Here is a 13,076-nt window from a genome sequence, read left to right on the forward strand (position 1 = left end):
AGGGATTTTAATTCTTTTAATGAATCCAGGGGGTATTCAATTAGGATTTTAAGTGATTCTCTAAAATTCAATGTGTATTCAATCAGGATTTTAAGATAATTTCTTAAAATTCTTAGAAACCCTGGTGTATTCAATTAGAATTTTAAAAAAGTTTATAACATTCCAGGTGTATTATATTAGAATTAGAATTTAAAAAATTTAGAAAAGTTGAGGAATTTGAGGGAATTTGAGAGATTTTGTAGTGTATTTTAAGCATCTACAAATCTCACCTCTTCCCATGAGATTTTAAGGGAATTGAATCAAAATTTTATATGGAATATCTACAAATTAGTTAAACTCCATAAAAATTAATGGATTTATAAATCCATTAAAATCTATCAAATTCCCAATTGAATACATCCCTAGTTTTTTTTTAAATCTGGAGAGGATTTGTACTCCTCAATTATCTCATGATAAAAGTTTGTTATGATGAAGAAAGTTGAGGCTCCGTAAAATTAATCGATAATATAGGGAGCAGCTTAATCACTTGTATGCATATGCAAGGTCCTCTTTTATCTTATGTGAAATTCATACTCCCAATATGTATCTTCATGTGTGTCAAATTTTTAAGTTTACCACATGAATAACACAAACCAAGTGGCGTGGAGCACGTCAAGTATTAGACTTCACACATGAGACAATTTGGTCTGATACCATGACGAAAGTTGAGGTTCCATCGCCACTTAGTACTACGGTCTAGTGGTATTCCTCTCCACTTGTAAGTGATATTTTAGGTTTAATTCTCGCCAAAGGCAAATTTGAACTGCATTATTGTTTGTCTATTGTGAGTATAAGCTCATCATCTTTCCCTCAGTGTAAATAATGTCGTTTGTTAAAAAAAATAGTTGAGATTGAATCATAAAACTAATTGACAATATGAAGAGTAACTCAATTACTTATAAGCACATGTAAGGTCCTTCCTTACCTAATATGAGATCCATAGTCTCAACATTTCACTGTTAAGCAAATATGTACAAAAACAAAATGGAACAAATAATTCGATCACTTGACAAAATAGAACTCATTGAAGACAATATTATGTTTGTTAAAATGGAAATGGAGCTTCGGATTACACCCAACTTTTATCTCCTCACCCAACGAACTCTTTTTACTCTACAAGATTTTAAAAACTTAACATCTACTCTCCGCACTCACCAAATCTACCAAAATTACCCCTTCCAAATCATTCTCCATCTTACACGGTATATCTTCTCATCCAACAACCTCCCCTTCAATATTGGGTGGCCGAACCCACTTTCCTCCATCATTATTCATGAAGCTATGCACACTCTTATAAGGAACATGAAACCAGCATCTCTTTGCAACTTCTTATGAATTATGTCTTTATTTGCGTTCATTTAAGTTGGTGGTTAGCCATCCAATTGTTCTTCCCCATCAATTTTTAGAAGAAATCAAACCAAATTAGACTCGAGTGTTCATATATTCATTGGAGTTGAATATAACAATATGTAAAATTCCATCGAAGCCAAATTGTATCAAGACTTTGTAACAGCAGCATGAAGGTCAGGAGTCGACTTGGAGGAGAAGATCGCGAGCGGGTTCAGCTAGCATTGGTTAACCGAACCCCCGATTCCATGTTCATGGCTATCAACTAATCCTCAACTCTTATGTTCGGTGCTTAATTTCTGAACACTGAACTTCCTGTCAAATTTCGTGTTCGGCATGTTCAAATACATGATTCAATCTAGTTGTATTTTATTGAAGAAAATAGAAACAAACCCACGAGGAGTTCAGAGAAAAGTGACGGCTTAGGGCAGAACATTGCAACTTAAACGTCACTTATATACTTCAAGGATTTTTTGTCACAATACCACCTTACATCTCATTTAAATTAGCTAGCTAACAAAAGCCTTCAAGACCCCAGTTGTTCTAAGCAACTCTAAACCTCACACCAAAGCAAATCTATCTCATCTCTACATTTGTAATTTTGGATTGAGTCGACATATTTGGCCGTTACAAATTCAGAAAAAAGTAAGCCATTACTTTTGTTTAGTGCAAAAAATTGGAAGCTAGAAATCAGTATAGGCATCAACACTCTCCTTCATATTGTTTCTAGTTTTGACACCAGCAAATCCCTGAGATAAACAAAACTCTCTTTTAGCGTACCCTTAGTAAATATATCCACAATTTGATCCTCGTATTTGCAATAGAGTAATTCAATCACATTATCTGATGTACAAAGGATCTCTAATAAAGTGATGGTTCCTCTTGACATGTTTTGTTTTTTTTAGTGAATCAGAGGATATCTTGTTATAGCAATTGCAAAGGTGTTGTTGAATTTTAGTGATATAGCATCTACTTTGAAAACATAGCTGGGTCGAGGAACCCAAACCCAATAGATAAATAATCTCAACTAAAATTTCAAAAGAGGATTCAAGTACGGTTTCAATCATACTATGTAACAGTGAGGAACAAAATGAAATAGAGAAAAAAGAACAAAAGACTCACGATATAATTCATGGGCACACAAACGATTAAAGAACCATTGAGAAATAAGTACTTTTACAAGACTCAACAAGACCGACATCTACTACACTTGAAGTTTTCTCTTGTACTTTTAATCTTGTAGCACACAGTCTTTCTTTTGCTCTCTTTTGGATGAACACGACGCACTTAGCAGGTTCTCCTCACAACTAAAGAGATTGCACTCAACTTCGTCACATAGATGAACACAACTTCTTCACACAAATGAATATGATGAATAATATGAAAGGTATGAAGTGTTTCACTAAGATCACTCTTCTAACCTAGCACTCAAGAACTTTGCTTTAAACCTTTTATGCTCAAATCTTATAACCAAGCAAAGATGAATGATAGGCTTGATTTCCTATGAAACCAACAGCCTAGAATAAAGGAAACTGGAATTATGTACTAGAATACAATCAATTTGGGTTTATTTCTTAAAACTAGGCAAGTAAACTGATATTATAATCTTCAAGATATGCAATGACGTGATTCTCGTTTCCTATATGAATGCACATTGTCAATGCAAATTTTCATCATCTTCAGTCTTGATGAAAATGCATCTGCAAAACAATCAACACCTTTGATCAAAGACCAAAGTCTCACACGCCCACGAGGTGGGGGGGGGGGGGTTAGGCCAATGGATCTCCGATGCCTAAGTCAGTTTCTCTAAGGAGAATAAAGTGTTTAGGGCTTTTTTAGGGTAGCAAAAGCTCTGAAAATTTGGTAGATTATGGGGTATTTATAGGGATAGGGCCGGCCATAGTGTTAGGGTTTTACCCTACACATGACGGCATCCTATTGGCCAAGGTATTTATGGAGAAATATTCTCAAAATATTCTCAAGATATTAAATAGGAGATAATAGAGTAATTATCCCTAATTTATTTAAATTGGGATTACTTGATTAGAGTCAATCTTCAATTGGGAATGTATTAAAGATAGGATTTGGGTAATTAGTCCTTATCTTTAATTCCTTGCCAAGGGCAAGTGAGATATGGGCAGTCTAATTCAGCTGCTGAGACCTTCAGGGGTGTGAGCTAAGCGTGAGAGCATATGAGAAGCCTACCCATTTATTAAGGGAAATCTTGTCTTTCTTGAGAAAAAGTTCACGTGTCGCCTTTAGAATTTTTGAGATTATTTTAGGCTCCACAAATGTCACGCCCCGATCCCGACATACGTCCATGATCGACACGTGATGGCACCAAATATTTGTATCTCAACATACCCTGCCTTCGGGATATGGCAAATCACGACTTGAGAATCGAATTGCATAGTAATTTTTCATACACTTTATAGCTGCATCTAACCTCTTTGTTAGATTGCCTATGTACCCTAAACAAGGATCAAGCCATTTGTAGTTCATCCTTCAGTATGCTCGAACAATCATCACATAAATCGTTATGTCTCAACAATATACCACAATGCATAATATGCAATATTTCAAAGAACAAACGACGAAGCACAATCATATTCTCTAATCATTTTGCCATTCACCCACACCTATGCATTCCAACATCATCCAATAATCACCCCAATCAATAACACATACCATACACCGAAATGCAGGGCTAGAACGACACAATTCGGTCGAAGCCTACTTCTCTGAAACTAATATCAAATCCAAGGAACCAACAAGTCAATGGATACGATTTCAAACCATTACTCAACAGAATTGCAGAGTACAAGGGATTACGGACCATCACTTAACAGAATCCAAGTGGATACGATTCTGGACCATCACTCAACGGAATCGCGGAGTAGAAGGGATTCTGGACCATCACTCAACGGAATCCAAGAGGATACGATTCTGGACCATCACTCAACGGAATCGCATAGTATAAGGGATTCCAGACCATCACTCAACGGAATCCAAGTGGATACGATTCTGAACCATCACTCAACAGAATCGTGGAGTAGAAGGGATTCCAAACCATCACTCAACGGAATCCAAATGGATAAGATTCCAGACCATCACTCAACAGAATCGCAGAGGACCAAGGAACATATCAACGGCTCAAGCAAACAACTCATGAATCAAGTGCTCAATTTACAATGGCTCAGCGAAATGAAACAAAGCACAAGTATTAAATTAGAACGGTCAACGAAGCGAGAAATGAAATAATGAAATGGGATATGAAACAAGTTTTGAAGCAACAAACCCCATGGTAATGGGTTAACGGCCCACTACTAGCCCTCACTTTCATCATATCATACCATCTATGCAAATCAACCACATTTCAAATATGCACGTCAAATCACATATCACACTCATCATTAGTACACAAGCCAAATCATGTTTAATAAACTTAAGTCTATGGCTAAATATATAAAATCACATTTCAATAGAAATCACATTATAAAACCAAGTCATATTCACAAATGATACTAATATAAGAAATCAAGGTAATAGCCATATCACATATGTTCAAGTCACTCTCTAACCAATGTAGACCCACTAGACTTCACTTAAAGTCTCCCGTAGTACTCATTTTAGTATTTAGAACTTTTTGAGACATGTTGACCAAAAGTCTGACTTTGGTTAACAGTAGGGTCCACAATCCTACATAATTCGATCCGGAAGATCCGTATGTTGGATTTCGGATCCGTAACTTCTAAAGGTCCATATTATGCTCATAGAACAACATATTAAATTCTCATCACGATTTGACAGTCGAATCTCCATCAATTGCTAGAATTAGGTGGCGGTCGACATTTTATTTTACGAAACTTACAACCCAAATTCGAAAAGATCCATACGTCGGATTCCCAATCAGTAAATTCCTAATATCCTCAAATATTATGTTCTATAATATATTAAAGTTTGATGATTATTCAACAATCGGATCGTCAATTCACATAATAATCAAGTGGCAACCTCTAATAAAACTATGTTCAAACGATGAGATTTCGTCATTTGGACTTCACATATGAACTTGGGGTATCAAATTTAGCCTAAGAAGGTCAAGGGTGCCTCGGCCCACGTGTCGCCGCCACACGCTGCAGCATACGGTGGCCGGCCGTCCCAACTCGCTGAAAAATTCAACTAATTCCAAAAATTACCAAATTTCACATAAATGAAGATCTCAATGATTAAAGCAACTTTTATACTCATGGCCAAGTCCAATTTGGCTTGCACTCTTCGGAACCCTAGAATGGTTGAGCTTCGATTCTCCTTCCTCGGTGTTTTGACGCCCCTACAACTAATTGGGTCTTGTTCCTGGGTCCAAGGGGAGTTGACTAAGAGTGGTGATGGGTGGTGTAACTCGCTGAAACGGCAGAATCGCCGTCGAGCACCTCCAGTGCTCTGATGGAGTTCCTCACGATTTTGGGCCTAAAAACCCTCAAATTTCGGTAGACATGGTAGAGGCGAGGTTATCGACTAGTTTTCAGGTGTTGGATTGGTGAATTTTGCCTGAAAAATGGTAGAAATTGGCCAAAATTAGAATCAGGTCGAAACCGATTTTGTCGTGGGTGTGGTCGACGGTAAGAGGAAGGTCCTCCTCCTGATTAGCTGCCCCCACCTTTCTTCTAATTGGTCCCTCCCATTTTTTTCTGATTGGTACACACTAACTCTTACATGATTGGCCTATTTCCCACAAAGTGAGAATTATTTAATTAAAAACTATAGTTTAGTAAACGATTCAAATGTCCGTAACTATACTGTTATAATCCGGACTCATAAACGGTTTTCGCCTATGCTCTCATGGTTTCAAGATCTATTTGAAAACATTAATTATGACCTCGAAAGGTCAACGACCTTTAAATAATTAAAATCCAAACTTCAAACTTCGTAGCTGGTTTAATTAAAATCTAAATTCAAATAAATTAATATAAATTCCTGAAAAATAGTATAAAATCTCAATAATATAAACACGTAGATTATAACAGTGAAATCCAGGCACATGCTGCACGTAGGAAAATGATAGTAGGTGTAGAAATCCCAAACCGCTTGGCTTGTAAAGTTGTTTCCCAATTTGAACTTGATCTCCTTTCTAGTTTTGGAGATAAACCTCTTCTAGGAAAAGAAAACCAATTGCCCTCAATACCTATTTAATTCTACCTTAAGCAAGGAATTAAAAAAATTTGGAGAGCAATCATTATTCCAATAAGGAAAAGAACCCAAAGGAAATTTTTCTTCCCCCTCCCCTAGCTTTCTTCTTCTCTTGCCCTTGCAAAGTCATCTCTCATTGTTGTTCTTCTTCTCCATGCCGCACCAAGGTAAGAAAAATTTGAATTTTCTTTTGAATTTTTATGGGAGTTTTGGGATTTGAAAAATTGGCTGAGCAGGGGCCGAGAAGGCGTGAGTGGCGTGGCAAGGATGCCACAGGACTGCTGGTGATGCGGTAAGAGGGTCGGCTGGCCTAAGCCAGGGGCTTGGGTTGGCTCGGGCCGGGAGGATCGGCATGCTGGGGCGCGAGGAGGCCGGCTTGGGTCGGGTCTTCAAGGCTGCTGAGCACGGGCCCTTGCAGGCGAGAGGAGCGAGGGAGAGAAGGAGAGGCCGGCTCGGGCCAGGCCTCTCGCTAGCATGCTGGGCTGAGGGCCTTGGGAGGAAACTTTGTGAACTAATTAATTATTTAGGGCTTAACTCAATAGACACATTAGGCACAAAGCTAAGCACTGGTCTAAATTATTTACTAGCGTAACATTCAACCACTCATGCACAACCCAATGACTGTGTTTCATCATGTAACCACAAAAATACTTTGAAAATGCAGTTTTCTGTTTAGTAATGAAACCGCAACAAGCTATGGTTTCAAATCCCTTTTGATCCAATCAGTCGTTCTTGTTCAAGATTTGTCAGAGTCTCGATTGCTATCGTCACCACTATACATGCCTGAAAACACAAACCAACAATGTAAAAAACCTGCATATGAAGGTACGAGGGCTATAAACTATAAACGAGCTCAGGGTATCATAATTCATATACATACTTTTGCAGGTTATATTGAAATAGAAACTAAATTCGATTCCCCCTCCCCAAATCGCTTGTCTCCGTCTAGTTTGGAGACACACAAGTATTGTCATACTTCTTACTGGAACTTACCCAAACATAGTTGGAGACACGCAAGTATTGTCATACTTCTTACTCAAACATAGGTGGAGATATGCAAGTAATGTCGTATTTCTCACTCAAACTTGGAGATATGCATTCTGCAGCTGTTTATATTAAGTGTTATATTTGCTTGTTAGGTCGACATTTACGAGTCTGAAGATTAATTGATCCAACAATGTTCCACCAAAATAGATGAATTAGCACAAGCATCTGAACTCCTTTGAATCTATTAAAAGATGTCTCCTTGTTCTAGCAATTTATTAATATCCCATCACGAACATCCATCCGATACTCTACGACTCACAACCTACTTTCTCTCCTCTTTTTTTCTTTCTCAAATCTAGTACAGGTTGTAATGAATGTAAATTTATGTATAGCATATGCAGTAAAACAAAACAGCATAATCAGACACTTAAAAACACATAAAACTGAATTATCCCACCAGCAGTAAACAGTTTTAAAAAGTAGAACACTCACCTAAGGTTTTCAGTAGATCATATTGCAAGGACAATTGATTGCTAATTTGTTGAAATGCCATAACGGCTGCGAAGAGCATCAATTTGTTTCTCAAAGGACTGCGAAAGCTCAGCAATTGATGTTTTGCAAGCTGAAAAGTATGAAATACAACCCAGAGAAAAAGTACTCAGAATGAATAACAGTAGTTTATACATTGTTGGCTCAAGATAGATTGTTAGTTTGTTACCAAGCACTTATAAATCTTATTAATGACTCCTAGGAGGCAATTTATTATTTGTCACTCTTTTCTTGTTTGTTCAATCTTCTTTCTCTTCTCCGCAGTTATACAATATCTTGTTTTTGATCAATGATTCGCTTCTTAGAACAAAAGCAACAAGGCAAACAAGAAAACTCAAAAGGGACAAAGCCTAAAACCCCACCTGAACAAGCTCCAGCGTAGGGTCGGGAACTAATTAAAAGGGAGCAGCGAAGAGAACGAAAAAACAGACACTAAACGGAAAACAAAACAGCTAACAAACTGAAGAACCTAAGTTAGCACACTAAATAGTTAGCCATTATTGTCCCAATAGTTTTAATAGCAATGTGAAACTTAACAGATAAAGAAATGTTATCCAACCTGTATCACTTCGAACATGAGATTAAAAACGATTTCCACATATGGACACAATAATCACTTGTCAAACCCTCAAAATGAACGACGTCTCTCAAATGTTTTGATGATAATGCAACATAGAATGTTGGTTAGTAGAGATGATTGAATCCAGACTCCATCAGTACGACATTATTACCAAGACATAACTTACAAAAAATCCACATATTTTAAGCATGTCAGAGAGGTTTTAAACTGAAGACATACCACGAGAAGCGGTGGTCTGTGCATCTGCCATGAACTCTGCATATGAAGCCTGATAAAAAAGCAGTAGGATGCACTTGATGAATAAGCACTACAAACATACAATCAGAAGTAAGTAAACGAAACAAAGAAAGACTAGATTAATATACCGCCATTGCTTCCCGACTTTCAGTAATCCTTTGGGTCATCTTCTTGTATTCCTTATCTGCTTCATCCAACACTTGTTGGCATGCCTGGCTCTGGATCTGACGGCACAAAGAGACTTATAATTAGGTGAAAAAACCGTGCCCTAGACTGAATTCTAATGCTCCTCTTCCCTAACTATTACTACCACTGAGTACTAGTTCATCATACAGCAGACAAAACCTTATTTTAAATAGACATTAAGTTTTAATTATAATTAAGAATTAATTAGATTTAAATTTATTTTGCTTTAGCAGACCTTGTAACAGTAATGAGATTTAATTATGATATGAAAGTGAGATTAAATCAACATAATGTTATTACTTGGCGAAAATTCAAATTTCTGTTTTCTCAGGTATTTTCTCAGCAACCAAACAGACACTAATCCACCAACTCAGAGTGGGATCTGTCGACGTGGAGCTTGATATCGCGGAGACGAGAGGAGGCGAGGTGCTTGAGATCAGGAATCGAAGCTAAAGCGTTACTTTTGGGGGATTCCATGAGCGCCGCCACAACAGAGGCTGAGGCTCCTCCTCCGGCAGCGAAGGCCTCCCTCTTGCGCCTGCTGCTGGTATTGAAAATTGGCGATTTCGGTGACGGTTGGTTTGCAGGGGAAGAAACCACTGGAAATTGTAACCGCGCTTCCAGAAAGTTCGCGGTTAAGCATCTCCGGGTTCGACTTCCGCTTCCACTTCCGCCGCTTTTCTTCATCTCTCCGGTCGCTTACTCGTCTTCTTTCAGTTTTCCCTCTCTCGGCTCTGTGTTTTGAAAATTTCAAATTTTCTAAGAAAATGGAGTTGGCCCCCTGACAGGTGTCTATTTATATGTACGGGATTTTATATGCAAATTTTGGGCTAACAAAATACAGAAATAAAAAATAATAATTGTATCGACCTTCATTGAATTTTATCATTTCCTTTTGTTGGATATTATTTGCTAACTAAAAGGTGAAGTTGCAAAATGTACACGTTGCATTTGACGCAGAGTGAAATGTACGGATGATATTTAATGAAACACATATTATATCTTCAACAATCTTCATTATTATTTCGGTGCATCACGGGTAACGTTGGATTTGGTATATCATTTTAATAACAGTTATGGTACTTGAAACACCATAATTATGTGTAGGGGTGGGTTCAAAAAACTGAAAACCGAAAAAAACCGAAAACCAAACCGAACCGAAACCGAAAAAATCGAACCGAACCGAATTGAAAAAACCGAACCGAACCGAATTCTTTTGGTTCGGTTCGGTTTTAGTGATCTAGAAACCGAACCGAACCGAATTGATTAAATTAATTTTTTTATTTAATTATTTGTTTTGGGTATTATTTTCTAAACCCAATTTGTAAGTTAAAATGTGCTAACCCAATGTGTTGCCAAACTTTAAGCTCAAAATATTAAAAAAATGCCTATAAAAACTCTAAACCCTAACCTATTATTTCTCCCCCATATAAGGTTCCGGAACCAAACCTCTTCTCGAAGTACCTACATCCATCTCCATAGCACTGTCTACTTCTGCGCCAGCTTTCTTTTCCAAATCTACTCTCATATAACATGTAACATAATCCATAAACATTTATTTCGGGTAGATTACTTGGGTAATTTGTGATGGAAAAGAATCCAACACACACTAAATAAATCCATCCACGCATTACCTTTACTAATCAAGTTGTCAACATGCAGTTACAAGCAAACAACACTGATCTTTGAACAACATCATACAATTTAACTTTTCTAAGTCATTTGTACGATTTTTGTGTGATTTTTGTGTTGTGAGGTTGTTAGTTTGGACTTTGAAAGACTTGATTGATGATTTTAGTTCAACTTTAAATGTTTATTTTCATTGTTTTTTATTCTAGTTAGAATGTTTATGTTATGATTGTGTTGGATATGTTAAAATTTAAAATTTCAATGTTTTTCATTTTTTGAAAAAAAATAAAAACAAAAAACCGAAACCGAACCGAAATCGAACCGGAAAAAACCGAACCGAAAAAAAATTGAACCGAACCGAACCGAACCGAAATTTCGGTTTGGTTTCGGTTTTGGCAAAAAACCGAACCGATTTAAACCGAACCCACCCCTAATTATGTGTATTGTGCAGATTTGGAGGGAACTCAATTTGTCCGCTCCTTACACCTGAATTCAAGTTTCTCGTACATAAGGAATATTGCTTTGTCAAAAAGAAAAATGTGTAGCAAATTCAAAGAACTATGGAGCTTTTCAATTGCAAGAAAGATTTGGCAATTCTGAATTCAATGTAATTTCAAGATCTTTGAATCAAATGATGCATTAAAACATGAATTTTGAAATGATGGAATTATAAAACTAGAACGCAGAAGTTATAGGAGACTAGGAGTTGGTGAAATTTCTTATTTTTGTATGTCACCTCCAGGGAAGGACATGCAATATACATCCCTCCCACAAGTCACAACATGCATCCTACATTTCAAAGTTTCTGCAAATGTCCTCTCCGGATCTCTGTGTTCGAGCAATGCAATTGTATACGGTAGCGAGCAGTCATTGCTTCAACACCAACGTCCTGCAGACTGCAGTAGTCAGTATACAATGACTTTGCATATATATTGAGGACTTACTAATGTCTTATGGAACCAACACCCTCCTGATTAGCACCGTGAAGATCTGGGAGGTCAGCACTGACGGAGAACTTCATCCACCTCTTTCTCTCGACGTAAGTGAGACAGGGCTGCATCACAAGGCCGATCAATATAGCGACAAGGCTCACAACCACGATCTTAAGTGTCGAAAGAGCCAAAACTACACAAATCAGTATGGTTGGAGGAATACACATAAGAATGGCTCCAACTGTTCCAACGGGTATCTTGTAAGGACGAGATGTAGCTGGGTACTTCACCCTTAACCGTATGAATGATATAAACTCCAAAATAATTTCAAAACAGTACAACAAGTTTTCTTCAGCTACAATCTCTTGGAAGCTCAACCAAGATAACTAAAGGACTCCAGAAGCTGAGAACAAAATGCCAATCACTGAGGTTCCATGACGAGACCGCTTACCAAAAAACTGGGGGAGCATCCCTTGTTCTGCCATCCCAAGAAGTTGGAAGGAGTCGCTGCTCATTTCAGCAACGAACATCCCCATATTCGACACTGCTGCAGCTCCTTGGATCCACCATCTCAACCAAACTCCCCCAATAATCTTAGCGATATCTGAGAAATATCCATTTGTCCACAACTCACGGTCGAGTGGAACAGCCCTAGTACCCATTAAGAGCGGGAAGAAATATCCAAGAACAACTAATATCAAAGCATAAAACAGAGCCTTTGGGAGAGTTTTCTTTGGTTTTTCTACCTCTCCAGCAAGTGTACTTATCGAGTCCCAATAGTTGAGATTCCAGAAGAGAGTGTTGAGATACAAATTCCAGTCCACATTGCGTAGATTTACAACTAGCCATCTCGAGGGCTTCACCTTGGAGTCTGCAGGTCCACAATGTAAAGCTGCACTTCAAGAAGCTACTCGTATTGTTAGAGCAGTTCCACCGTGGGAAAGGCCCCCCCCAGGCAATACACTATGTTATCCACCCAGTGAACAGTAACTGCCCTTAATGAATAGTAATCGCCTTTTGCATATCCACCGTTGCACTTCAATAGCCCTGGCACTAGGTAATAAACTATTAGTATTTTTTTTTATTTATAATTAATATTATATTACTTATTTTGTATAAATTAATATTATATTATTAATTTATCTCTTCCTTTTGAAATGTCTTCCTAGAAACTTCTACCATTTTTTTTTTGCTGCACTTCCGACACACAGCAGAGCAGCACACCAGTGTTAAAGTAGCAGGTGTGGCAGTCGGCGAAGGTGAGGGAGAGAGAGGGGTTGGACCAGAAGGCAAAGGTGAAGTAGGAGGTGAAGTTGGGGTTGCAGTACTCCGGGGCGGCCAGGACTGCGCCTCTTCCGAGGGGAGTGGCAGAGAGCTTGGCAATGTCGTCGACGAGGATG

General features: G+C 37.9%; 1 long non-coding RNA gene and 1 pseudogene across 1 annotated transcript; one reads left to right on the plus strand and one right to left on the minus strand.

Annotated features, from left to right (window-relative positions):
- Positions 1-6,556: 6,556 nt before the first annotated feature.
- LOC114825595 (uncharacterized) lies at positions 6,557-7,299 on the plus strand. Its single transcript, XR_003774328.2, has 2 exons — positions 6,557-6,743; positions 6,813-7,299. It is a non-coding gene; the product is annotated as an uncharacterized lncRNA (long non-coding RNA).
- Positions 7,300-8,961: 1,662 nt separating this feature from the next.
- LOC114825594 (probable polyamine transporter At1g31830) lies at positions 8,962-12,380 on the minus strand (annotated as a pseudogene).
- Positions 12,381-13,076: the final 696 nt, after the last annotated feature.

Source organism: Malus domestica, chromosome 06, assembly GCF_042453785.1.
Source record: "Malus domestica chromosome 06, GDT2T_hap1".
Taxonomy (NCBI): domain Eukaryota; kingdom Viridiplantae; phylum Streptophyta; class Magnoliopsida; order Rosales; family Rosaceae; genus Malus; species Malus domestica.